A 27,532-nucleotide genomic window follows, 5' to 3' on the forward strand; every position below is an offset into this window, starting at 1 on the left:
ATTGGCCATCTTTCTTGTTCAGGAATGTCTAAGGCCAACTGGATGTCTCACCCTTGCAAACTGACTAGGGGACTCTGTACAGCTGCTTTGTATCTTCTGTGCATTCCCACAAGACTGCAGGTTCCATTGATAAACAAGGCATACTGCTTTTCACTTTCTGGTAATTTATTAAATAGTGAGACCTCTTCAGCATGTTACCTCCTCTGGTGACATTCCAAAATCTTTGCCTTCTGGCCAGTCCATGATCACTTCTAAGATTTCTGGACACCTGGGATTTCTTATTTGAGCTCATTGTGTGACCAGTGTGACCCATTTACTCCATGTAGCATCTGTTGCATGATGTGCAGAGGAGAACCCTCCCTTTGAACATTCAACCCAACATAGGTAACTGGGGTGCCAGGAGGAGCTGTGCCTCAGCACCAATCCCTTATGAAGTAGCTCAAACCCCTTTGTAAGCTGTCAGTATCTCTTTTTCCAGTTGGGGTGTAGCAGGCTTCAGATCCTCTGTATCCCCACCTCGAAAAACCTAGTGGTCGACCTCAAGTCTTCTCTGGTGCTTTCTGCCAGAGGCTCCAGGTAAGGCCATTTTTTCTGGGTTGCATTGTAGAGTACTTTTGCATCTTGCCCTGTTCAGACTGGCCCAAGAGCTACTTCATGAACTATCTCCTGCTTGATTTGTTTGAAGGCTTGTTGTTGCTCAGGGCCCCATTTGAAATCCTTCTTCTTCCAGGTTACTGGACAGAGACAGCTGACAATCAGATTGTAATTTGGAATATGCATTCTGCAAAATCCCACAACACCTGAAAAAGCTTTTGTTTGTTTTTTGTTAGTTGGTAGAGACATTGCTGTTATCTTTTTAATCACATCCATTGGAATCTGATGGATGTCCACCTTGCAATTTTATTCCTAAAAACTAGATGTCCTGTGCAGGTCCCTTTACTTTGCTTTATGGCAAAACCTGCTTTCAGAAGGATTTGGACTATTTTCTTCCCTTTCTCAGAAGCTCTTTCTGCTGTGTTCCCCTATACAATGGTATCATCAATGTATTGCAGATATTCTTGAGCTCGACCCTGTTCCAGTGCAGTCTGGATCAGTCCATGGCAGATGGTAGGGCTGTGTTTCCACCCTTGGGGCTGTCAATTCCAGATTCTAAAGCCGTGCTTTCGCTCAATGAGTTTCTTAAAGGAGCTTAGGGAGTTTTTTAATACCCTGAGGTAGGCGCATGGGAGAAATGCAACAACATTCTCAGGAGGTTAAACAACAAACTTTAACTGGCAAACTTTAGAAAATAAGTGTACTTGGAAAATTTAAAGCAATTCAACAGAAATAAAGGATTTCACAAAGCATTGACTTTGAAACTCTAACCCACTCAACTTTAAGTTACCCAGATTTTGAGAAGAGGAAATTTAGATCAGAGATAGACAGATATTAATATTCACTGCTTGAATTCCAACACGATCTCAGCTACTGTTGTCCTGGTTTAGGGAAAATTTGGGAAGAAACCTCCAAATGGGGTCCCTTCAGAAAGCAAATTCAAGTGGCCCCTCCCCCAACTGATTCAGAATAAAATTTCCTGGGAGAAAAGTGGAAAAACTGTTTATTTAACAAGCAAAGTATTCACAAGCATTAAAAAATGAATAATATTAAACAATAAAACCTCTTGCTGTTCTGAAGAGATGGCAAATTCAGGAAGTCCTTTTTGTGGGTTGTAGTTCAGCTTGCTCAGTCTCTTATCAGTCCCTCCTGTGCTGGAAAATGCCACATCCCAGGCCCGATGGGCCACAGGTGTGAGCTTCTGCTGTTTTTCTGGGTTCTTCAGTCCAGAGCAGGGTCGATCAGTTCCAAGAAAAAGAAAACCCAGAGTCCAGGGACCTTCTCTGCCTCAGCTAGCTCAAAAAACTAACAAAAAGCAAAGGAGAGCTCTCTCTCGCTGTCTGTGCTGCAGACAACACAATCTGTGAGAAGACAAAAATGCGGGGGAGCAAGTGCAGTTTCCGATAACAAACTCCCCCTTCGCTCTCGGAACCAGTCTTAAAGGTGCAGAACTTAATATCCAGCATAAACAGAACAGACGACTGGGGATACAAGCATCACAAAGTCACCCTTAGAGAACTATAAAATCCAAAATGGTGGGCCATGACCATGTGTCTGTGTAACAGCTTTTATCTGCTTTGATCTCCTGGGGCCCTCCCCTCCACATAGGGCTTCTGGTGTGCCAGTGGCTGATAGCCATTCTGGGGCTGGACTAGAGGCTCCAGGAGGGAGGCTGGTGGAACAGTGCACTGTCCCACTTTTCACAGAACTTCCCCTGCCCACACACATACACACACACACACTTTAGTTGTTTTGAGCCAGTAATAATTTTTTCCAGTCTCTCACACAGGTGTATTGGACAGCCCTTCATGTGAAAGCAAACTGTGGCCTGCACTCTTCATTGGCATTAGTAATATCAATTCTGGCACCACTTGGCTGCCTTTGTCTCCAGTTCATATTGAAGTTTTAGCAGGTTGGGTATGGCAGCACTTGGCAGCAGTGTGATTTCATTCAGGCCATGATAATGTACTGTTAGTCTCCATTCTTAGTTAGACTTTCATGCTGTCCATATGGGGCTGTTAAAGTGTTAATGGGTCCTGCTGATCACTCCTTGGCTCTCCAGCTGACAAATTAACTTACGGATGGGAATCAGGGCATTGTGGTTGGTGTGATATTGTTGCCAGTACACTATTGTGGTAGCAATCAGTACCTACTGTTCTTCGACCTTCAGCAACTGCACAATGCCAGGGTCCTCTGAGTGACCAAGAAGGGTAAACATCTGCATAATTTCCTCCATCTCCATGGCAGCTGTACTGAAAGCCCACTGATACCTTTTGGATCCTTGAAATATCCTCTCCTGAGATAGTCTATGCCAAGGATGCATGGAGCCTCTAGTCCATTCACAAGGGGGTGTTTGTGCCACTCATTCCCACTCAGGCTGATTTCAGCCTGCGATAGAGTCAGCTGTTGGGATCCCCCTGTCACTCCAAAAATACAAATGGATTCTGTCCCTACATAGCTTGATGGCATTAGGGTACACTGTGCACCAGTGTCTACCAAAGCCTTGTACTCCTGTGGGGCTGCTGTGCCAGGCCATTGAATCCACACAGTCCAGTAAACCCAGTTATCCCTCTCCTCCACCTGGCTGGAGGCAGGGCCCCTCTAATACTGATCACAAGGTTCCCCGCTAACATCTTGTAAAAATGGACTAGAACTCTCCGTAGAGTCAGTACTATGATCAGACCATCCATTCTGCTTGGAAAACTTTCTGCTGGTATCAATGAAGGGAACCCCCGACACGGCAAATAATGTGCTCTGACTCCATGATTTCAGAAGGCTGAACAAATACTTTATTAAGCTATACCATATTACACTAATACTATACTATATTAAAGAGATACTATACTAAAGAGATACTAAAGAAAAAACGGTGACTGTCTCCAACAGTCATGACATAGCTTTGATCCAATTGGCCAATCAATCCAAACAACCATCACCAGTGTCCAATTAAGAACTCACTCTCGGTAAACAATCTCCATAACACATTCCACATGTGCCAAACAACAGGCACAGCAAGTAAAGATAAGAATTGTTTCCCAGGAAAAATCCTGGGAGAGAGAATTATGTCTCTCTCTCTGTTCAGAGAATGTGAATACCACATCTCACTCTTTTTACTATAATAAAAAATAAAAGAAACTGCGTCTGAAATTCTTCTGCTGGGCCCTTGCAGAAGAGAGAACAAACACAGCCCGAGAGGTTCCCTTAACAATTTGCTGGTTGTCAAGCAGAACCTCAATCAGAGGCTGACATAGAATGATCAGGGAGATTCTTTACCTGTAGAATATCTACTTCTATCATAACTAAAACAAGGTTTACGATATAAGGAACAAAACAACAATGCAAAGAATGCTCATTGTTTCAAGTCCAAACAGCTGAGTTTCAGGAGAAGGTTCATTGACTGGAGATGTTGATCTTTGACATCCCTGAATGTCCTTCTCTGTCCTGAAACAGAGAACTGCTAAAGAAAGTTACTAACAACTATTAGAAATCCATCAGATGACATTATACAATTATCAGGCACTATTAGAAAACCTCTGGAATGCCCTGGCCACAGCCTTTAAGTCAACCACTTGGGCCGAGGCTGGCACGTGGCTTTCCAGTACTTAGAGCTGTCAATGAAAGCGGTAGTTTTTTTCACTTCCCACTTCCCACTTCCCACTTCCCACTTCCCACTTCCCCCCCCCCCCCCCCCCCCCCACCCCACCCCACCCAACCACCCCCACCCCCCAGAAACCGGCAGTGGCAGCAGGTTTTAGGACCCAGCGGCAGTGGGCGGGGTGGTGGCCCCAGACCCAGTGGGCGGGCCAAGGCACCCAAACGTGGCCGGTGGGGCGGGGCCTTTTTTCTTACCGCCCACCCCCACCATGTTACCAGTGTCTCAGCAACTCCTCCGGCATTTCACCCTTCCCCCGCCCCCCCTCCTCCCCGGCCATGACCCAAGCCACAGCCTCTCAGGACCCCGCTCCTCCCGCCCCACAAGTGAGAGCAGAACGCACGAGGTGCCCCAGGGCATGGCAGGAAAGGTGTTGCCAGAGGAATCTTTTTCTTCAGACTTCTCGGCACTGTCGGCCCAGCACTCAGCGGCAGAGGCACGCCCCTTCTCGGGGACTGACTGTTGTTGCTCGCAGCTGCTGTCGTTTGCGTTGCTTGGAAACCCGACTGAAACAGCAGGCGGGGGGGGGGGGTGGCCGCCGGGAGCGACAGGATGGCCGGGAGTGGCGGAGGTGGCAGAACCGGTGGGGGGAAGTCCCCGGCCGCCGCTGCAGGCACCGATATCGAGAAATCAATTGCCGGCTGCGGTGCAAGAGGGCTGGATTTGCTGTCCAGCGCGGGGCTGCCGGCCGCTGTCGCGGAGCCAGCTGCTTCACTTGCTGGTGGCGGGGGTGGCTCCGCACCCTCCTGGGGTACAGGAGAGAGAGAATCCAGCAGCAGAGCTGACCCCCACGCTGCATGGGGGGCAGGAGGAGGGGGTGGAGGTGGCCCCTCCTGTGCATGCTCCGGCGAGACAGAAGAAAGCTGCTCTGGCTGTGCTGTGGGCAAAACCGCCCCCGCACTGAGGGGGGAAGGGAACCTGTATTTGAACGGTTCGGTCCTTGTCCAGCTGTGGCGGGGGGGGCCAATGGATTGATAAGTGATGTTGGTGCGGTCTGTACAAATTTCTGCTACATGGGTCATAGACATAGGACTTCATCTGTGTCTGTAGATAATTGCCCATTCTTCAGCTAATAATAAATAATCTCTTGCACAGCCAACTCTCTCAGGTACTGGTTATCTTTCTCTATTACAGTTCATTTTCCTGGGTGACATCTAATATCTTCCTTGTAGGGATACCTTTCCCTCACACTTGATACCAGTCACCTCTAGAGGCTTGTGTCTTTTTTCCAATGCTTTGTCAATGCCTGGTTCCTTAGCAAATGATCCCAGCTGCCTGGCTTCCTTATCCTCCAGTTCCAAACTGCTAGCCCAGCATTGGAGCAGCCAGATGGTAATATGCTCACCTGGATTGTCTCAGTCCCTCTGTGAGCCTCTCTGGAACCCCTGGCCAGGTCCGAGTCAGCAGACACCGGGCGGGGGGGGGCAACCCCGACACGGTCAACTGTGGGGAGACACTTTCTCGTGCCCCGAGGGTGCTGAGGGCAGCTAGGCCAGTCGCCTTTGCAGCAGAAGAGACACTAAAAACATCGGTGGAAGAAAGGGGCCGACTCTTAGCAGGGGTTAATCCAAGGTTTTATTCAGGATCCAGGGGAGCTCCTACACCTCAGGGGGCCTCCTGCTGAGAGCCCCGGGAGATGTGCCAAGGTTACATTTAAAGGGAGGTGGAAACCAAAAGCAGATAACATTTTACCAACCAATAAATGACCCTAAGGGATGGATACTGGGGGATAGACATTTAGGACAGCGTATAGGGCGAGTCTGGGGGGGCTGACCCCTAGCCTCTGGCTAATCACTCAATGTCTTGGACTGAAGCTTCTAGATGGAGGGGATGGGATGCTGAGTGATTGACAGAGAGCCAGGGTGGGGATTTGGGGATGATCTCATCAAGGAAGAGGAATTACATAGGTAAAGGGAGTACAGTCTGGGGTAAACTATTTGGGAAAACTACAGGGATACAAAAACCAAATTACTTCAAAGTATTACAAAGTATAAAAACACACTACAACACTGGATGATGGCTAAAATCTTTTTCTATCTCCCACAGCTCACTTGAGGATAGGGATCAAGTGGGGGTTACCTCTTCCGTGTCTTCCTCCTGTTTTTGTGATGGTCTTGGAAATGGCATTGAAAATGGCCCTTATGATGGCCCTGCTGCTTTGCTGTCTTTGCCCTCGGCTCTCTTCACCCTTCTCTTCCTTCTTGACCTTCTACTTCACTAAAGCTCTTTTACTATGTGACTTTCATGTGTATTTCTTCTGTTTCTGTGCAGGGACAATTGACACCAGCCCCCGTTGGTTCTCTGGTTCAGTGGCAGTGTCTGTTGCCAGGGTTGGAGTACCTGCAGTGTCTGTTATGGTGGTTGGAGCAACTGCAGGGCGTGTCACCTTATTTTCAGATCCAAAGACCTTCTTTTCCCCCTGAGGGCACTGAGCAGTGTTGAACATGGCTCCGCCGGATAGACTTGGGTCAGGCCCCAGCACTTTGCAGTGATTTGTGTTTCTCTGGAATTGCCAGGGTGATGATGCACCTTTTCCAAATGTTTTACTAGTTTTTCTGGGTTCTGCACTTGTTCAAACACAGTGGAGGTGCTCACTGCCCTAGGTACTTGCCCATACAATCCCACACACCCCACCACTCTGAACTATCCAGCCTTGGGGCAGATCTCTGGGTGATGTTCTTAATTTTTTTTCTGACCCTAAAGAAGACATGAACCATATTCAGCAACATGTTGGCTCCTAGCAGAAAGACCAGCTTGGTTTCGAGGGTATTTAAAGGATATTCAAAATCTTTAAAATTCTCAAATGCTACTGTAATTGGCCTGGAAGCGAAGGAAGGAAAGAAGGAAGGTGTAGGAAGGTATCTTCCCTGTAGGTTGGCTCTCCAAGAGGAAAAGGCCAAAGGGGTGATTAATAATTGTTCCCAGTAGATGACTCCCAAAGTCCAGAGGTGCCTGCAATACTGAATATATACACCAGATTGGTGTCTTGACCAGCGACACTATCATATCAATACTACAAGTTACCCCACAATGATAGTCCTAGCCCAGGCCCCAAGGACAATAAACATCATCGCGAAGAACACATACTGCAAGTAATGTACTACCAGTATTATAGAACACCACCCTGAGAATAAGCATAATAACTGTGGGAGTAAATAAATCAACATTGGAAGCAGTGACTATTAAGCCAATACAATGAATGCTTTTGACAAGTTTATTTGAACACACTCTGGTCAGATCTGTTGTTATCTCAACCCTTTGTTCCTCATGTTGGACACCAAAAAAGATTGTTGTGATTTAGGCCCAGCTGGCAACCAAGCAATGTTCAGCTGCTTGCTCACTCCCCTCACCCTGGTGGACTAGGGAGGAGAATCCAAAGTAAAACTTGTAGGTTGAGATAAGAACAGTTTAATAATTGAAAGAAACGAAAATATAATAATAATAATAGTAAATAAAAAAGGGAGAAAACCCAAGAAAAAGAAGTGATGCACAATATAGTTGCTCACCACCCACTGACCGATGCTAAACTACACCCCATCCCCATACTGCAATTTCTTCCTGATTCCCCCCTATTCCAGATAACTCCCCTGGTTTATATACTGATCATGATGTTCCATGGTGTGGAATATCCCTTTGTCCAGTTTGGGTCATCTGTCCTGCCTTCACTCCCTCCCAGCTTTTTGTGCAGCTCCTTACTGGCAGAGCATGAGACATTGCAAAGGCCTTGACTTGGGTAAGCACTACTTAGCAACAACCAAAACATCAGTGTGTTATCAACATTATTCTCATACAGAATCCAAAACACAGCACTATACCAGCTACTGAGAAAAAAAATAATTTTAGCCCAGCTGAAACCCAGACAATATTACAAAACCCAAATAAAAACTGGTATTGATAAATAGTTTTGTACTGATGAATTAGGTGAAGTAGTGTTTCTTACCACTTGGTTTGTATATGTTTTTACAGTGTATGCTTCATAGCAGTATATGGTATTGTTTTGTTAATAACTGTGGACTTAGTATAAATAACACCTCTGTCATATTTATGCTAGTGATGTTTCTGCCTGAGACAGAAATAAAAAATTATGGTTCTTGTTTTCTGTAGGCCTGTATTCTTTGTCCTGTATCCTAGTGCCCTGTTCAATATTTCCTTAATACAAAAAAAGAAAATAAAAATCTAAAAATAACTTCACTGTAGACAAGTTTTAGTTCTTCAATGGGCATAGCAGCACAAGCATACTTAATCGTTGCATTGTAGAAAGATGAGTTTATCTGCTATGAACTGCCTTGACTTAACTTTGTAGAGAAAAAAAGAAATACTGTTTAGAGTAGTAACAGAGACTGGTTTAGCAAGCAAAAATTTCTTCAAGTTTCCCCTCCCTCAGAATACTCTTGAAGGTTTTGAAGCATATGAAAACACTTAAACCTCCATATGTGATTTGCCTTAAGCACTTGAACTAGTATTTTTTAAGCAGATATTACTATGAAGCTTGTTTCATGAATACATCAGGCTCAAGAGCTATATAGCAGGAAGAATTTTGCGTCAATGCAGTCAGCTATGACTCATGAGACCTGAGCTGGCTATGGACTTCCTAAGTAACTGTAGCCAAGTAAATGTTTCTTTGTGTAAACTGTTTGTTTAGAATTTTTGAGCTAGTATTAGCTGTTTTTATACAGAAAATTTTGTGACACTTGAATACTTGCAATTGCCTTTATTTCAGCAGGTGTCTTGCAAGAAAGCTTTGGAATACATACAGAAAGGATATTTGGTGACCATAGAATCATTAAGGCTGGAAAAGATCATTGAGTACAACCATTTAACCCAGCATTGCCAAGTCCACCATTGTCCTAGTTATGGCTAGGATAGAGTAAATTTTCTCATAGTTGCCATAAGGGGGGTGGAGCCTGTAGCCATGAGTGTCTGGGTTGTTTATTCTATATCACATCATCACTGGGAGTTGTGGCTTCTGGTGGAAGAAAAAGGGAGTGTTACACGGAACTGCTGCCATTTTGTTCCTTTTTTCTGTGTGTCTCGGTTTTGAGACAAGTTTAGAAGAAGAACACTCTGGAATGAGTGTTTCCTCTAAGAAAAAAGGGAGCTCCAACAATCCCTTTCTGCCAATGAGAAAATAAATACTAGTGGATGAAAGTGAAAAACCACAATTGTTTACTGTCAAAGTGCCCACATGGAATGGGAAAAAAAAGAACAAATGCTAGATATTGAATTGTTGGAACCTTACACCCCCCTTCCCGAAACAAAAAAAAAAAACCAAAAAAACCCAAACAAACCCAAAATGCCAGGGAAAGAAAAAAGTGGCATGACAGGGAGGAACAAAATGATGCCTGGCTTCTGTCCCAGGGAAGAAAAAAACAAAGGTTGACACAATAGGTCAGAAAAAGATAGGAACCTAGTGAATCTGATGTTGGTCTCCTTCACAGCAGGTGAAGCTGGTGGATTTTAGGGTCCTTTCTTTCGTTCGGTTGGCTTTTTCCAAGGTCTGGCCGAGATGGTGCAGCCCCACGGCTCCCCCACCGGTCCTGGCCAATCGTCTCCCCTTGTCTGATCTTGGACCAAAACCAAGCCAAACAACTCAAGAAAAAAACCAAAAGTTGCTGAAGGGTTGCAGTCTCCCAAGGCCAGGGAAAGGAAAAACCCCAAAAACTTCTTGCCCAAGCTAACAAAAACCCAAGCTAGCTAAGCAACAAAGTAACCGCAGGTCCCCATCGCACCAAGCACGCCCAGGAGTCAGGTTTTTGAAAAAAGCTTGTGCGAGAGCCCTAAGGCTCTCCCCCCATCCCCGCCCCGGACTTCCCTTAAAGCTACAGCAACCATTTCTGGGCAAAGAGTAATCAATTAGGGAATAGAGTATCATCATTAAAATCACCCCAAGACAGGGAGCAAAGCAAGGTGCAGAGCAGAGGGCATGGCATGGTGCAACATGGAAGGTTCGTCCGTTGTTATTTATTGTTTTAGGCTTGGGGGAGAAACGCAGTTGCGGATGATTTGTCTGCCATTCTTTTTCATTGTCTCGGGCCTCGGGGGAAGGACACCAGCTGCATTGGCATCTGCCATTTTCTCTTTTGTCTTGGAAAACCATGTAGCACTGGCTGCCGTAATAGCGGGTTGGTCAGACTTCCATAAGCATTTTTTGCATGTAATCACCCTATTTATTAACTGTTGTTCTTAGTATTGTTGCTGTTACTGTTTCTTTTCCTTATCTTGTTATCAAATGTCCGAAATATTGGAATCAAACTCTCAAACACTACAATTCTGTTAAAGAGGGCATAATTTATTCAGGCCTGAGGTGCATGCAGGAGATCCTAATGTAACGCAGACACGTGATTCTACCAGCCACCTATATACAGTGGCTACATGCATAGTATCATTTACCCATTACCATAAATCCAACCCCAAGTTCCTAGAGATTCAGTCCTTTGTTTTGTCTGCCTGTGTGAGAAACGACTGCTCACTTTAAAATTTTAAAGGTTTATTAAACCTCAACAAACACAACAAAGGACTGAATAAGGAAAAAGAGCAGCTCTGGGAGTGTGACCAACTGCTACAAGCTCATCCACAAAATGGCTGCTCCACTTTTTATACCCCTGGTGTTGCGTCAGCCAACCCTGGCCCCTCCCAAAGTCTGTTATTCAACTCTTCTTTGCTGTCCATTGGTGGAGACCTTCTTGCAACTTGATTGGAGGTGAGGTGTTGTCATGCCAAACCTCCCCAGCAACAAGCTTTCCCCATTCCCAACTGCCCCATGTAAGGGGCACATGTACATGCCTTCCCTCCACATGTCCCTGACAACCCTGACAGTCAAGGCTGTCCGGTGGCAACAATACAGAGGGGGGGAAAGGGGACTATGGAGAGAACAGAGGGTGTCCAAACAACAAACTACAATAACATAACCATACATCAATAAAACTTCTCTTGACATACATACAATATTCATACTTTAATTGTGAGAGCAAATCATCACATTACCCATCTATAACAACTGCATTCTTGGGCCAGATGTCTTCTTCTTATCTTCCAACTGTCCTTGCTGAAAGCAGCTTTTGCAGGCCTTGTTCCTCTGCTAAAAGTTTCACAGGCACAGTAAAAATTGAATTAACCCTTTTGGTCTAAATTTCTTCATGGTCATTCAATACGTTTCAATTTGATTTCTATCTAGAGTCATATACATTTGCTCAAGATCATAACTGATTATTCTACGAATGCAGCTAAGAGCAACACTGCTGAATACAATAATTACTACACTAAGTACTACAATTATGATGGTTTCCAGCATTCCAGCCAGCCATCCTCTCAGGGAACATCCCCCTATTCCTTGGAGAATTTTATTAAGCCAATTAGTTTCAGAGGCCTTTTGAATAGCTCTGCTGTCTTCAGCAACTTGCTGCATTCTGTCATCTCTGGAGGTCTGTTACATTTGGGATGAGTACACAACAGTGTTCTTTATCCAATTTTAAATACCCACCAACCCCTTGTTCTTTGGCCAGCAATAAATCTAAGGCCAGTCTGTTTTGTAACATAAATCTAGTGTTTGCCTGTATTTGTTTATTCATAATTTGAAATCCCCTTTCCGTGGTTTCAGATAGTTTCCTTATCTGCCAAGTCAGATTATCTAACAAAATCCTATTTTCTAGAGCCATGACTCAGAGTAAGAGAAAACTCTGTAGGCCTATTCAAACTGTGTAGAAGCTGAAGGCCCTGTCCATTCATCCCCAGTATCTTGTTTTGCCTTATTCCAGTATTGGGCCTTTATGGGGCTTCTTTTCCAAGTTGGACATAGGGTAAATAACCTTAAGGTAACTTTCCTGGTGGTTGATTCAAATGTAAGGTGAGTACTACAATATCCATCTGAAGTAGTCCAAACAGTATAACCTGGGGAAGGAACTTCCATGGATTTAACACAATCTAAAGGTTTGTTACTGTCACCGAAGGTATAGGGGACAGTAAAGAAGGCAACATGCACTCCATCATTCAGCAGGCATAAAGGCAAAAAGCTTCTCCTTTATTCAGCTGTCTTCTTTTATATTGTCTTTTGCAACAGGTGGACCTGATTGGTCATTTAAGTAATATATTTCACATGATTGGCTAAGTAACATGACACACATTTGGTAAACAACCTTACTGTAAACATCACATAAGACACTTAACATGGTCACAGCTGCAGAGATTAAGGATTGTTTATAATTCTTTTCTCTGAGCTTCTCACACCTTTTCCCAGAACAATGCCTGGGAAACTATCTGTTTCTCTCTATGACCAGAAAGCTGCTACCACGTTACTACAATTTAGAACTGATTTGTCCATCCTGCTTATGGTCCTGGACTGACTTGTATGGTTTTGTTTTTCTCTACACCCCCATTGACTCTTAGATTACATATGGGTGTGATTCCCCAATCTAGACACCATCCCACCTTCCCCAAGTATTTCCACTGTCTTTCCAAGGACTTTCTTCAGGTACAAGGCTTGCTTCAGAGAGTTTGACTCTCTGGCAAGTTTGAAACATTTTGAATGTGAGTTTTAGTAACAGATAATTCTATCAATTTGGCTGCTTGGCCTCCTGAAATGGCTAAGGCAAAATCCTAAACAACACTGGTCGAGACTAGGATCCTGTTGGGTACTCTTTACCTTTTTCCTTTCCAAAAAGAATTCTGTTATCTCTTGGTTTCCAAGCTATTGGATCTTCAAGGAGGCCATCTCCCTGTCGCCTACATTTCTCTTCCTCATCCAAATAGTGGGTGATGTTTGCTTTTGCTATTCCCTTAGTTAGATTATCATAGTGAATTACAATTGACAGATCTATAGGGATAATTCCCCAGGGAATGGGTTCCCCTGTTGAACCGGGGATAGGGAGGCAGGCTTGTAAAGCTGGACAGAATGCACATTTTACCAAACCCCTGGATTAACATTAATATCAAATTTTCTCCCACAGTCCCACCTAAAGGAAAAAAGGTTCCCATAAACATTAATGTATACATTTCCCTGCTTGTTCATAGATGTCTTTGAATTTTTTTGTCATAGGAGTCTGGTGTTTTCCACTGTTCACTCCGAGTCTAGAGCTTTCTTAATTTGTGTGCAATGAATCCAGGAGTTAAGTCCTTTCACTTTCATCGCTGTTCTTGTAGTCAATAGAACCAAATAAGGTCCTTTTCACTGCTCCTGTGTTATGGATCGAGTGAGAGCTTTAGTCAAACCCTGCCTTAGGCTCAGATTTTTGGCAGCAGCTCTACTCAGGTGACCCGCACCTAAATTACTCTGGCTTGCAAGTTCTCAAGGATGGCCAATCAGGTCTATTATAAAATGAGTTATTTATTGAATAGACATGAGGCCTTTAACAGTTACTTACTACACAGGATAAAACAAAAGAACTACTAGTAGATAACATAAAACAGTGTACAACATTAAGGTACCTATATTACAGCTAGCAAAGAAATAGTATAGATTGGCAGTCAATGTAACTTATGACCGAATTGATTATGAGGTACACAGAGTCCTTTCACTCAACCTTCGAGAGAGTAACCACAAAGTAGTGTCCTGACTTTGGGGAAAAGAATCCATTCTTTTCCAGGGAATGTCAGAAGACTTCTGCTTTGTGAAAATATGACTGTTGGAGGTTAGGATTTTTCCTTTTTTTTTCCTTTTCTCCCAGGGAATTTTTCTCCCATTTGTTGCCTAAGAGATGGGAATGATGGGTACTTAAAAGAGACAAAAGATATGGCCAAGATGGAGAGGAGGGGGGACGTGGGGCTTTCTATGGGGAAGTGCAGAGATACCTCAGACTTGGCTGGGGGTCAAGAGCTGAGTTCAGCCCTCTCTCATGCTATCTCTCTTGAGATCAGAGCAGGGATGATTTGTGCTTTTGGTGCTGGACTGTTGCTGCCCAGAGGAGTTACATCCTTTACTGCTTCACCTTACCATGCCTGAGCCTTTGCTTGTAAGAGCTTCCATTGAACTGGGACCTTTACAACAGCTGATCTCACTGGGAGGGGCCCTCACCATTTGCTCGGGTGTCTCAGTGGCAAACCTGGGACCCCAACTCCCAAACATTCTCTGGAGGGAGCATATCCCAGCTGCATGCAAAAGCTGCTTGCAGGATCCTGGCTTCCGCTGCCCAGCCCTGCTGTTTTCTGCCACTGCTTCGGGTTTGTTGTTACACTTTACCTTAACACCCTGTGTCCGCCCAGACACCCCACTGCTCCTGCCACCACTTTGGGGTTTTTTTTTTGCTACACTTTGTTTGCCACTCCTGGTGTGCTTGCCTCTGCTGTTTCAGCCCACTGCTCCGAGGTTCTTGCTACAGTCCATTTTGCCACCTGGAGTGGCACTGAGACTGGCTGCTCCCTGTGAGTTTGCAAAGGGAGCCACCCCCTCTCTCCCCTGTCACCTGAGTTGCCATTGCCATGTGGAGAGGTAGCTGAGCTCATGCTACAGCGCCCCCTGCAGCCGTGGGGAAATCAGTGCACCAGTCCTGCTTGGCTGGGAGCCAACATTGCCCCTGCCAGCTGTGGTCATAACTACACCAAAGGGGAAAGTTCTTGCCAGCTGAGAGAAGGCTGTTAATGGGTTTCTGTTTTCTTTGATGTTGCTGCCATTGTTGTTGTTTGTTTGTCTCAATATACGAATACATACTAGTAAAGAACTGTTCCTTTTCCCATGTCTTTGCCTGAAAGCCCCGTAATTTCAAAACTATAATAATTTGGAGGGATGGGGGTCATATTTTCCATTTTAGGAAGGTTTCTGTCTTCCTTGGCAGACACCTGTCTTTTAAACTAAGACAATGGTGTAGCTTTTATAATTTGTAAAGTGAAGTGTCTGTCAGTCAAAATTTCCAGCTTATCTTTGTATGATTTTGCTTTCAAGGCAAGATGTTTATTGTAAGCTGGGAATGTCACCTCCATGGCACTGAAATAATTCACTATAAGACAAGCTGTCCTGATTGAGTTATTTCGCCAATTAGCAAATTCATGTGAGGGGGAAGATACCCTGAGTTATTGCACCAACTGATAGGCAACAGATATGCCCTCCTAGGGCAGGGGGGGATGTCCTGCCACATCCTGACGTGGTTCTGATTTCCAGGTCTTGATGTACACTTTTTTCAGTGGGCTGAAATTAATGAACTGGGTTGTGTAGGATAAGAGGTTGTGAGAAAATTATAATCCTTTTCAGTTTTTTAAAGGATTTCCCTAATGAAGTTAAGTATTGTTCTATTTTCTGATTCCCAATTTGTTCTTCAGACCCAGGAAAAGTTTTAAAAGAATATGGTCTCCCAAACATCTACTCATACAGGCTCACCTTCAGGTTAGCTCAAGGTTGTACTTTAATTCATAACAAAGTGGCAACACCTGTGGGCATTTCAAAGTGGTTTCCTGACACATTTTGCTAATTTTCCTCTTTGTTTCATTCATTTGATTCATTTGCTCAACCTTTTTGCTAGATTGCAGTCTCCATGGAGTATGCAAATCACAACTGATATCGAATTGCTCACTAAATTGCTGTAACACTTCAGATATAAAATGAGGTCCTCTATCAGATGACATCCCTTATAGGCACTCCAAACCTGGGTATGATCTTATTAAGGAGTACCTTGATGACTTCCGTAGCTTTGTTGGTCTGGCAGGAAAATGCTTCTGGCCACATGGAAAAGGTATCTCCAAACACTAGGGAGATACCTGTATCCTTGTTGGCATGATAGCTCAAAAAAATCAATTTGCCAGTAATCTCCAGGAGTGTTTCCTCTTTTAGTGATACCTTTTTAAGTTCAGAGGGTTATTCTTAAGACACGTTGGACATTTTTCTGTAACGGATTTGAAAATCTTTGTCATACGGACACTGAGTATCTGAGTCAGTAGGCTGGTTACCATAGCATCGATTCCCCAGTGATTTTGCTGATGTTTCTCCTTTACAATTTGTAACATCAGTTGTGGTGGGACTATGACCCGGTTATTGGGAGTTACTAGCTATCTGCCTTCATTATTCTGGGCTTTTAGAGAAGTAGTTAATTTTAAATGTGCTTTAATATATCCAGGACTAATTTCTGGAAGTGAAATAGTTTTCTCAGGTATTAATGCTAAGATGCCTTGCTGTGCAACCTCTTGTGCAGTTTTACCTGCAAGTCTATTTTGTGCATGAATTTGGGTATTCCCATATTGGTGTGCTTTGCCATGTAGTACAGCCACTTCTCTGGGTAGTTAGATGGCATCATGGAGGGATAATATCTCTTGTTTGTACTTAATCGGAGACCCCTGTGTTGTTAATTGACCTCTTTCTTTCAATATGGCTCCATGGACATGAACAATGCTAAAAGCATATTTTGAGTCAGTCCATATGTTTACTTTTTTTGTGCTGCCAATTTCAGGGCTTTTCATAGTGCTATGAGCTCTACCTTTTGTGCTGAGGTGTCTGCAGCCAGTGGTGCAGCTTCTATTACCTCAGTTGACATGTTGTCCCGTCCCGCTGTGAAAGAAGGAGTCAGTGAGGATTCTTTTTGATAGATTTCTCTGTTGAAAATAAAGCATGAACACGGCACTATTATATCTTAGAACTGTTTCTTGATTAAGAAAGATAAGTGTTCCTCCCAAAGGAGGATAGCAAAGAGAGCAGAGAGGGAAAAAGAGAGACTGAGAGAGAAATAGAAAACAGGGACAGCGTTATCTCAAGAACCCAGGGGCACTCTGTTGGCATCAGCTCAGCAGATGGAGCGTGTGTGCTGCAAGCTGCAATGAGTTTGCGTGGCTCCCATAGCAGCTAGGCGTGATTTTCAAACAGCAGCAGGCTGCCTGTCTCTCCCATCAGTGAAGAACAGGCTGCCGTGGCTACAGGCACACTTGTGGAGAAGCTGTGGGCTGTCAGAGCTGGGGCATGGTGGATGTGGGTGGAGGCAGAAACAGCAGAGCGCCAGGTTGTTGTGGCAAGGAGCTCCTCGGGAAGCAGTGAAGCAGGGCCAGACAGGGAAGCAGGACCAGACATGGAAGCAAGACTGCAGGGAGAAAAATGCGAGGCGGGGAGGGGGGCCAAGCTGACCCTCCAGTCAAGCCCCCAATCCCTCCAAGAAACCCAAAGGAAAATGGCCCCGGTTATGCCGCAGTTAACTGTTTTTATGTGCTAAGGCTCCTCCCATAGCCAAATTTTCCAGGCATTTTTTCCCAGGCATCTGCCCCACTAGCAAGTAGGGGATTGCTTGTAGCCCGATCGATCATGGAAGCTTTCTCTCGCCTGATTGGCTGTCAGGGGAAGCCTCCCTGGGGACAGGGCTCCCAGCAGGTGTACAGTCGCTACAGGAATCCTTCACCTCATGTATAACATATGTTGAGGCATAAATAAAAATCAGATTGGTCCCTCTCATGTGTCTACAGCATAGCAAGGTTTTAGTTTTCCATCTTGCGCCAAGCTACTTCTGTCTGTAAAGAGCTCTATCTCTGGATCTTTTAAAGGTGTGTCTTGCAAGTCTGGTCAGCTTGCATAAATTTGCTCGATAGTCTGTAAGCAATCATGGATTAGCTGTTCATCCTCTTCCATGGGGCTCTTCAGGAATTGGGCTGGATTTACCGCTGTGGTTACTTTCAACTCCATGTCTTCTCACTCCATTAAAACAGTCTGATATTTCAACATATGGCTTGGGGAAAGCCAATGCCCCCCTTTTTGGCCTAAGATGGTGATTACAGGGTGCGGAGTATAAGCTATTATCTTTTGTACCAAAGTTAATTTCCTGGCCTCTTGTGTGTCATTGTTGAGACGGTCATAACAAACAGAAGAACACACTGTTTTTAAGAGGGCTTCTCTATATTTATTTTACAGCATGCTGTCTTTTTATACTCTTTCATAAAGTTTATACTTATTCATTGGTCAGAGTAAATCAGCATAGTATTCATTGGAGCAAGGCAGCCTGTCCCTCCTTTATCTCTCTCTCTCTCCTTGGTAAAGCTCCTTTCAGGAGCAAAGGCGACTCTTATCAACTCCTCTCTTTCACTAACCCTTTCTGACTCACAGACCAGCTGTGAGCCCCTTCCACACTTGTGTTGCCTTTTTGGCCCCTAAAATCATGAGCCAGACACAGTTGGGTGATAAAATGTGTTTACCTTTATGAAGGGTCCTCCCAGGTGCACAACACACCGAAATACATGCTGAAAATGCTCCAAAGATGCACACATGACAGAGGGCAAGTACAGTTTTATAAGTTTAGCAATTAAGCATAATTGACAAGAATCCTGAATTAGAAACACTGATGATAAGTGTGATAGATGAGTAATGCAATTATTGACTCTCACAATTAACAGATAAATATCATATATATAGGTTAAGAAAAGTTTTATAGATTTATAGTTATGTTTTACCTCCTCGTGTTGTTATCAAGAGACAGCCGGGGTTGGGACGTCTGGGTGGGTCGGCTTATTTGAGGAAGTGATCTCCAGCAGTGGACAGCAAAGAAGGGGTCAACCCTTGGGAGGGGTTAAAGGGTTAAAAGGCGAAACCTCTATTGTGTGGGCAAGCACATGGTGGGGGAAATCCTTTGCTGGTGGTGCTGGCAGTTACCGAACTCAGGCAGGGATGGCTCTTGGGTGCAACCAGCTCCGTGGTTCCCGGATCCAGCCGAGATAGGGCTAGAAACGGGACAACCACTGAGAGGTTTGCTGCGGTGGGGTTACCCCGTAGTAGGTGTAACACTTCATGTGCCACGGCGAGTCGGGGAGGAGCTGCCAAACCAAGCCGGGGCAGGCCAGGGGCGGACCTTAGCCAAGCTGTGCCATGGAGAGTCAGGGCTGAGTGAGCCGAGCCGGAGCGGGGCGGGAATGGAAGCCCCCTGAACCATAGGTTTTTTTCTCAGAAGAGAGGTAAAGCTTTTTTTCCTAGTTTTTTCTCTCTCTTCCCCTTTTTTCCTCCCCTTTTCCTCTCTTTGTCTTCCCTTTCCTTGTCCTTCCTCCTTTCCTGGTTTCTTTTCTTCCCCTTTCCCTCGCCCTTCTTAGGGAGATGGGCTCTGTCAGGAGGGCCTGTGGCTAGAAGGGCAGGCTCTGTTGGGGGTAGACCTGTGATCTCCTAGTCAGGATGGGATCATGGGTGAGTAGCAAATCCCCAAAGGAAGAAGCAGAGATTGAAGAGGAACCAATGGGCATACCCCCAGATAGTCCACTGGGAAGGAAGTGAGCCCGGTGGAAATATGACCCCAACACCAGAGATAAGGACAAAAGCTAAATGGTTCAGTACTGCATATTGGAATGGACCAGAATGGAAATTAGGAGTGATCATGTATACTGGCTGAGATATGGGTCAGACAAGGGATGGATACGCCAAGTATTAAACATGTATGTAAGAGCTAAGAAACCATTCAATCAGGAAAAGACTGTCTATGCTGCTGGCTGGGAAGGGGAAAACGCACCCTCGAAGGTGAGCATGTTTAAGGTAGCAGAACATACGGAGTGGGACCCATTAGACCACTTACCTTCCCCACCTCCAGTAGCTACAACTGCACCTCCCCTACCCCCTGATGGGCCTAGCCAGAACACCAGGAGCAGAGTAACACAAAGAGAGGAAAGCAGATCAGAGGATGGGAGCCAAGCATTGGGACTGTATCCCCTGAGGGAAGTACCCCTGGCGGGGGTATAGGGAGGAATTGGGTTTGTAACCATACCTCTCAGTTTCTCTGATGTGAGAATGTTTAAAAAGGAATTAAAAGGACTATTAGAAGACCCCCGTGGGTTAGCGGAGCAGTTAAACCAGTTTCTGGGGCCCAATATTTATACATGGGAGGAAATGCAATCAATAATGACTATGTTGCTCACACCAGAGGAAAGACAGATGATCAGGGCTGCTGGGATACGAATATGGGAAAGGGAGCATGTTCAAGGACCTCCTGGGGATCTGAAAATTCCCATAGTGCGCCCTGCCTGGGACCACAACAACACTGGGGGAAGGCAAGACATGGAGAAATACAGAACATTTATTATAAGAGGTATCAAAGAAGCAGCGCCACATAATCAAAATGCCTGTAAGGCTTTCTATGAGCAGCAAAAGAGGGAAGAAACCCCCAAGTGAGTGGTTAAAAAGGTTGAGGAAGAATATGAGGCAATATTCAGGGGTTGACTCTGACACAGTGGCCGGATGGATCTTACTAAAGATAAATTTTGTCACTCACGCCTGGCCAGATATACGGAGAAAGTTAGAAAAGTTAGATGGTTGGCAAGAAAGGAGGTTAGAGGATCTTTTAAGGGAAGCATAGAAGGTGTATATAAAGAGGGACAAAGAGAAGGTGAAGGCAAAAGCCAAGGTAATGGTAACTGCCATTAGGGAAGGAAACCAGCATGTAAAGAACAAGCCAGGTAAGTAAGGCAGGGGGATTCCGAGTGTGAGAAGATAGGTGGAGGGGGTGTCCTGGTTTGGGGCAAATTTGGGAGAGAATCTCCAAAAAGGGGGCCCCTCCAGAAAGCAAACCCACACGGCCCCTCCCCCCAACCGGTTCGGGAAGAATTCCTCAGAAGGAAGTGGAAGGAACCTGTTTATTTAACAGGCACAGCACCCCCCAGCACACAAAATGAACAATATCGGATGACACCACTTTTCACTGCTCTGAAAAAGATGACAAATTCAGAAAGTCTCTCCTGGGAGTGGTCGCTCTGTTATCAGTCCCTCCGGCGCTGGGGCAGCTGCTGCAGCCACAAGATGCAAACTCTCTCTCGGTGTTTCCCAGGTCCCAGTCCAGAGCAGGTTTGGGTAGGTCCAAACAGGAAAGGGGAAACAGTCCAGGAAGGAATTTGGACTGTTTAGCTAAACTAACTAATGAGAAGAAGAAAGCAAGAGCAAGCAGAAGCAAAGCAGAAGCAAGAGCAAAGCGAAAACAGCAGGGCAAAAAGCAGCACTATGTACTATACTGTCTGTATGTCCCGCCGAGTGGCTGATAAGAGGCCCAAAACAAAACTTTCACTCTGCAGAGCCAGTCTTAAAGGCACAGAACATAATATCCAGCATGAATAACGCACACAAATGGGGATACAAGCATCCTAACGTCACCCTAGGACAGGGGGAATGCAGCTCTTTGGACTGGGCACAAAAAGGAGAATTTGGGAAACGGGGGAATTTAGGACCAGTTTGCTTTTACTGTAAAGACAATGGACATATTAGAAAGAATTGCCCCCAGAAGGAAAAAGACCTGAGGGTCTTATGAGACTGAGCAAAAAGGAGAAGCGGGAGATTAGGGGTGTCAGGGGCTCTATCTCCTGGGGACAGAATACCATCAGGAGCTCTTGATAACTTTAAAAATAGTCCCCCAGGAGGAAGAATTTTAATTCCTAGTAGACACAGGGGGCTGAAAGAACTTGTGTTTGTAGAATCTCAAAGGGGTGCAAAAAGGGTCAAGATAACATGCAAGTAGTAGGTGCAAAAGGGGAGGGGTTCAAGGTCTCAGTTATAAAGGAAGTAAAGTTTGAAGAGGTAAATAAAGTAGGAATCAGGGATGTTCTATTAGTTCCAGAAGCAGGGTGCAATCTTTTAGGGCAGGATTTACAGGTACAGTTAGACATTGGAGTACTCCCAAAGGAAGGAAAAATGGTGGTTAAGCTTCTCCAATTAAGGGAAGAGGATGAGGGCAAAATTCATGAGATGGTGTGGTCAAAACAAAAAAAATCTAGGTAAATTGAACATGATTTTAGAGATAGATAATGAGAACTTTTTCCTTCAAGAAAGCCTTCTGGCTCCCCTTAGGTACTGGAAGGCTGCTTTAAGGTCTTCCTGGAGCCTTTTCTTCTTTAGGCTAAACAGCCCCAACTCTCTCAGCCTCTCCTAATAGGAGAGATGCACCAACCCTCTAATCATCTTTGTCTCCTCTGGACTTGCTCCAATAGGTCTATGGCCTTCTTATGCTGGGGGCCCCAGAGCTGGACACAGTACTCCAGGTGGGGTCTCATGAAAGCAGAGTAGGGAAGCAGAATCGCCTCCCATGACCTACTGGTCACACTGCATTTGATGCAGCTCAGGACACAATTTGCTTTCTGGGCTGCAAGTTCACATTGCTGGGTCATGTCAAGCTTCTTGTCCACCAGCACCCCCAAGTCCTTTTCCTTAGGACTGCTCTCTCAATCCATTCTTCACCCTGCCTGTATTTCGGATGGGGATTGCCCTGACTCAGGTGTAGGACCTTGCACCTGGCGTTGTTGAACTTGATGAGATTAGCATGAATGGGCTGTCATGGTTTGATGCTGGCCAAGCACCAGGCACCCACAAAAGTCGTTTGCTCACCCTCTTCTGCTATAGTTGGGCAGAGGAGAGGGAAAGAGCATTAATGAAGGGCTCATGAGTTGAGATAAGGACAGGGAGAAAAACACTCTAAGGGCAAAACAGGTTAAAATTTAAAGGTATAAAGTAAATTTATTATTAACAGAGTCAGAGGATGAGAAGTAAAATAAGCCTTTAAACCACTTCCCCCCCCCCCCCCCCCCCCAGCCCCTCCCCTCTTTCCCACTGACAGTGCCGGAAGACAGGACATGGGGGTTTTGGTCAGTTCGCCACTTGAGATCTTCTTCTGTTTGTTCAGGGAGAGGAGTCTTTTCTATGCTATGCCATGGGGTCCCTCCCATGGGCAAACAGTCTTCCCAAAACTGATGTGGCATGGGTCACTCATCCACGAGGTGCAGTCTTTTAAGGATAGGCTGCTCTAGTTTGGAAGCAGGGGCCCTCTCTCTCTATTCAGGTCTCCCACTGGATCACAGCTTTCTCTGGCATCCACCTGCTCTGGCGTGAGCACATTAACCATGGGCTGTAAGTGGATCTCTGCATCTTCCATAGACTTTATGGGTTGCAGAAGGTCAGTTTGTTTCATCATGGTCCCTCACCATGGCTTGCAGAGGAATTTCGGCTCCAACACGGGAGCACCTCCTTCCCCTCTTTTTTCCACTGACCTTGATGCCGCCATGTTGCTTTCCCTCACATGTCCTCACTTCCTCCTCTGACTAGAAGAAAAACTGATGCTCATAGGTACCATTGCCAACAAGTTCCATCAATTCAAAGATTCCTACAAGAAGGCCGATCTCGTCTAGGTTCTGTGCTGGAGAGTCACTTGCCATATTTTTGCCACTGGCCATGTGGCCCTGCCACCACTGAGCAGGCAGTGGTGTCCTCCACCATGCTGGCACTATTTAATGCCTTTCTTCATGTAGGGCGCTGAGTGTGGCTGGCTAGGGGCAGCAGGCAGGCAAGGCTCACCGCAGGCCATGCTGAGATGGTGGCAGCCACAGCACATCACAGCAGACTGTACTAGGATGGCCTCTGGCACGGGCTCCTCACCACCCTTGAAAAAAACTGTGCTTGCGCTGTTTTGATTTTCTTCTTAAATATGTCATCACAGAGGGGTTATCAACCTCTCTAATTGGGCCAGCAGCATGTCCAACTTCAGAGCCATCAGAGATTGGTTCTGCCAGACATGGTGGAAGCTTCTAGCAGATTCTCACAGAAGCCACTTCTGTGGCCCTCCCCCACTACCAAAAACCAGGCTGGGCCAAATCAAAACATGGGACCATCTCTCAAACATGTCAAGGTCCCTCTGAATGGCATCCCTTCCTTCTGTTGTGTCAATTGCACCACACAGCTTGGTGTTGTCAGTGAACTTGCTGAGGGTGCACTCTATCCCACTGTTCATGTAACTGACAAAGATGTTAACCAGCACCAGTTCCTTGAGGAATACCACTCATCACTGGTCTTCACTTGTGTCTTGGTTTGAAAGACAGGTGCCTGCTGAGGAAGGTGGGAACCTCCTTTGGAATGGAGAATATGACCCCCTTCCCTCCAAATTATTATAACTTTGAAATTAAGGAGCTTTCAGGCAAAGATGTGGGAAAAGGAATAAAAGTTCTTTACTAGTCTGTATATGTATAACAAGGCAAACAAACAACAACAATGGCAGCAACAACAAATAGAACCAGAAACCCAGTAACAACCTTCTCGGCTGCAGGCGCTTTTCCCCTTTGGTGTAGTTATAGTCACAGCCGGCAAGGGTGCTAGGAGACTCCCGGTGGGGCAGGGCAGGTGTAATGATTCCCTCACGGCTGCAGGGGGCGCTGCGGCATGAGCTCAGTCACATCTTCCTCATGTGGCAATGGCGGACAGCCTGAAAGGCAAAAATGGGCTGCAGCAGGAACCTCAGAGAGGCAGCTGGAACGGCTGGGCAAGCTCACTTGCAGTAGCAAGCAAGAGATAGAAAAAACTCCACAGTTGTGATGGCTGGTCCCTGGGTTCAGGCTGTGTGGAGGGGGCTGCCCCCGCATCAGGGAAAGAAGGTGTTCCCAGGTCCTGGCCTGGCATGCACTGGCTCTGGGCTCCCCAACAGCAGGGAAGCAGAAAAACAAGCCAGCAAGCCCTGTCACAGCACCAAAGGTAAAGAATCAAAAAGAAACAGGCAAAACCCACAAAAGCAACAGTACCCCTGGTCAGAGACACCAGCGGCATGGCCAGCTGAAAAAGCCTGCCTGGAAGAAAGGAGCTGCCCCTCGCCCTGCCCCAACTCTCTCCAGAAACCCCGGTCTAGCTCCCACTCAACGCGATACTGCCAGAGGCAGGGAGGATGGGGTAGGGGGGAGGTCAGTGGCCACCCCGACACAAAACAAAACAAAAAACCCCAAAAATTATATGGGATAAAAAACTGATGCCTAGAGAGGCAACCTAGAACACAGGCTAGGCAGTGTTCAAGGAATAAAGTAAGTATTAAAAAAGCCTTCAAAGGATACACCTTGGGCAGTACTAGAGCTAATGTCCCTAAACTGGGACATTTGGTCCATTTACACATTGGGGTTAATTGTCCAATTACAGCTTCAGGTTATGACGTCCCATCCCTCCCAGACTGATGTCCTCAAGTTGCTGTTGTTTATACTCTTTGGGCCTGAAGCTGCAACAGTGTCCTTGGTTCTTAGGCTGGAAAAGGATTGTTTTCTCTAACTAAACTGTGAAGAGAACTTGCTAACAATTTATATGAAGTTCAAAGTTATATACTAATGCAGTACAGAATCTGAAAATATGAAAGCTAAAACTTAAGGCATCAAAACCATCCCCAAGACAACTTGTCATTGAGCTGTTGACTACAGCTCTGAGTGAAATCATCTATCCAGTTCCTGATCCACTAAGTGGTCCACCCAATAAATCCATGTATTTCAAATTTAGAGATAAAGATGTAGTGTGGGACAGCGTCAAATGCTTTGCACAAGTCCACATATATGACGTTAGCCACTATTCCCTCATCCCGCTCCCCTGAAACCCTGTCATAGAAGGCCACTGAATTTGTCAGAAATTATTTCATAGCACCATATAATTATAGAATATGTTGAGTTGGAAGGGACCCGTCAGGATCATCAAGTCCAGTTTCTGGCCCTCTGCAGGACACCCCAAGAATCATACCATGTACCTGAGTGCATTGTCCAAATGCTTATTGAACTCTGTCAGGCTTGGTACTGTGACCATTTCCCTGGGGAGTCTGTTCCAGTGCTCAACCACCCTCTGAGTGAAGAATCTTTTCCTGATATCCAACCTAAACCTCCCCTGACACAACTTCATGCCGTTCCTTTGAGTTCTGTCAGTGGTCAGGAGAGAAAAGAGATCGCTACCTGCCCCTCTGCTTCCCCTCATGAGGATGTCGAAGACCATAATGAGGTCTCCCCTCAGTCCCCACTTCTCTAGGTTGAACAAACCAAGTGACCTCAGCCACTTGCGGCACCCAAAACTGCACACATGACTCAAGGTGAGACTGCACCAGTGCAGAGTAGAGTGGGACAATCACCTCCCTTGACCAGCTGGCAATGCTTTGTCTGATGCACCCCAGGACATGGTTGGCCCCCCTGGCTGCCAGGGCACACTGCTGACTCATATTCAACTTGCCATCAACCAGGATCCCCATGTCCCTTTCCACAGTGCTGCTCTTAAACTTCTCATTCCCTAGTCTATACACACAACCAGGTTTGCCCTGTCCCAGGTGTGGAATCTGGCATCTGCCTTTGTTAAGCTTCATTTGGTTGGTGATTGCCCATCTGTCTAAATTGTTGAGGTCTGTCTACAGGGCCTCCCTGCCTTTGAGGGAGCCAACAGCTCCTCCCAATTTAGTGTCGTTGGGAAACTTACTTAATATTTCTTTGAGTCCTGTATCCAAGTCGTTAATGAAGATGTTCAAGAGAACTGGGCTGAGGCTAGAGCCCTGCGGGAACCCCAGTAGTGACTGGATGCTAGCCTGATGTCACCGCTTTTGCTATAATTCTTCGTGCCTGACCTGTGGGCCATTTGCCCAGCCATCGTGTAACACTGTTATCCAGTTGTGTGCTGGACATTTTGTCTGTAAGGATACTCTGAGAGACAGTATCCCAAAAGATTACATCTACTAGCTTTCCTAGATCAACTAGGTGGGTTACCCTGTCATTAAAGGAAAACAGGTTCGACAAGCAGGACTTTCCCCTCATTGAAGCCATGCTGGCTGTGACCGATGACTACATTGTCCTTCAGGTATTTTTCAATACTTCCCAGAATAATCTTCTCCCTGATTTGCCCTTAGTGACGCTGTAGTGGGTTGACACTGGCTAGATGCCAGGTATCCACTATATTGGTGTTGCACAACCTGGTTTTTGGTAGAGGGGGGCCACAGAGGTGGCTTCTGTGAGAAGCTCCTAGAAGCTTCCACCATGTCTGGCAGAGCCAATCCCTGATGGCTCTGAAGATGGACATGCTGCTGACCAAGGCTTGGCCAATTAGAGATGTTGGTAACACCCTGTGATACTATATTTAAGAAGAAAATCAAAACAAAGTAGGCAGAGTTTTTTTCTAGCTAGAGAAGAGGAGGAGGTGAGAACATGTGAGGGAAACAACATGGAGACACCAAGGTCAGTGAAGAAGGAGGGGGAGGAGGTGCTCTAGACTTTGGAGCCGAGATTCCTCTGCAGGCCATGGTGAAGACCATGGTGAAGCAGGTTGTCCCCCTGCAGCCCATGGAGGTCCACAGGGGATGCAGAAATCCACCCACAGCATGTGGGGGAGGTGCTCATGATGGAGCGTGATGGAGCAGGTGGATGCCTCGAGGAGGCTGTGGTCCAGTGGAAGACCTGGTGGAAAGAGAGGTCCCCCTGCTTCCAGGCTGGAGCAGACTGTCCTTGGAGGACTGCACCCCATGGAAGAGTGACCCATGCCAAAGCAGTTTTGGGAGGACTGTATGCCTGTGGGAATAACTCACGTTGCAGCAGGCGCAGTAAGACTGCTGCCCATGAGATTTGGAGCCACACTGGAGAAGTTCACAGAGAACTGTCTCCTATGGGAGGGACTCCACAGTC

The 27,532-nt window shown here is 45.8% G+C and overlaps 1 protein-coding gene and 1 long non-coding RNA gene across 2 annotated transcripts in view; one reads left to right on the forward strand and one right to left on the reverse strand.

The window, feature by feature from the left end:
* The window catches only part of LOC103824645 (ceramide transfer protein), a 163,106-nt gene that overhangs the window by 47,871 nt on the left and 87,703 nt on the right, over positions 1 to 27,532 (forward strand).
* LOC127061004 (uncharacterized) lies at positions 10,795 to 18,822 on the reverse strand. The gene is made up of 3 exons (XR_007780373.1): positions 18,587 to 18,822; positions 16,639 to 16,753; positions 10,795 to 11,324 (listed from the first exon to the last, which is right to left on the reverse strand). It is a non-coding gene; the product is annotated as an uncharacterized LOC127061004 (long non-coding RNA).

This window comes from Serinus canaria, chromosome W (assembly GCF_022539315.1).
Source record: "Serinus canaria isolate serCan28SL12 chromosome W, serCan2020, whole genome shotgun sequence".
Classification (NCBI taxonomy): domain Eukaryota; kingdom Metazoa; phylum Chordata; class Aves; order Passeriformes; family Fringillidae; genus Serinus; species Serinus canaria.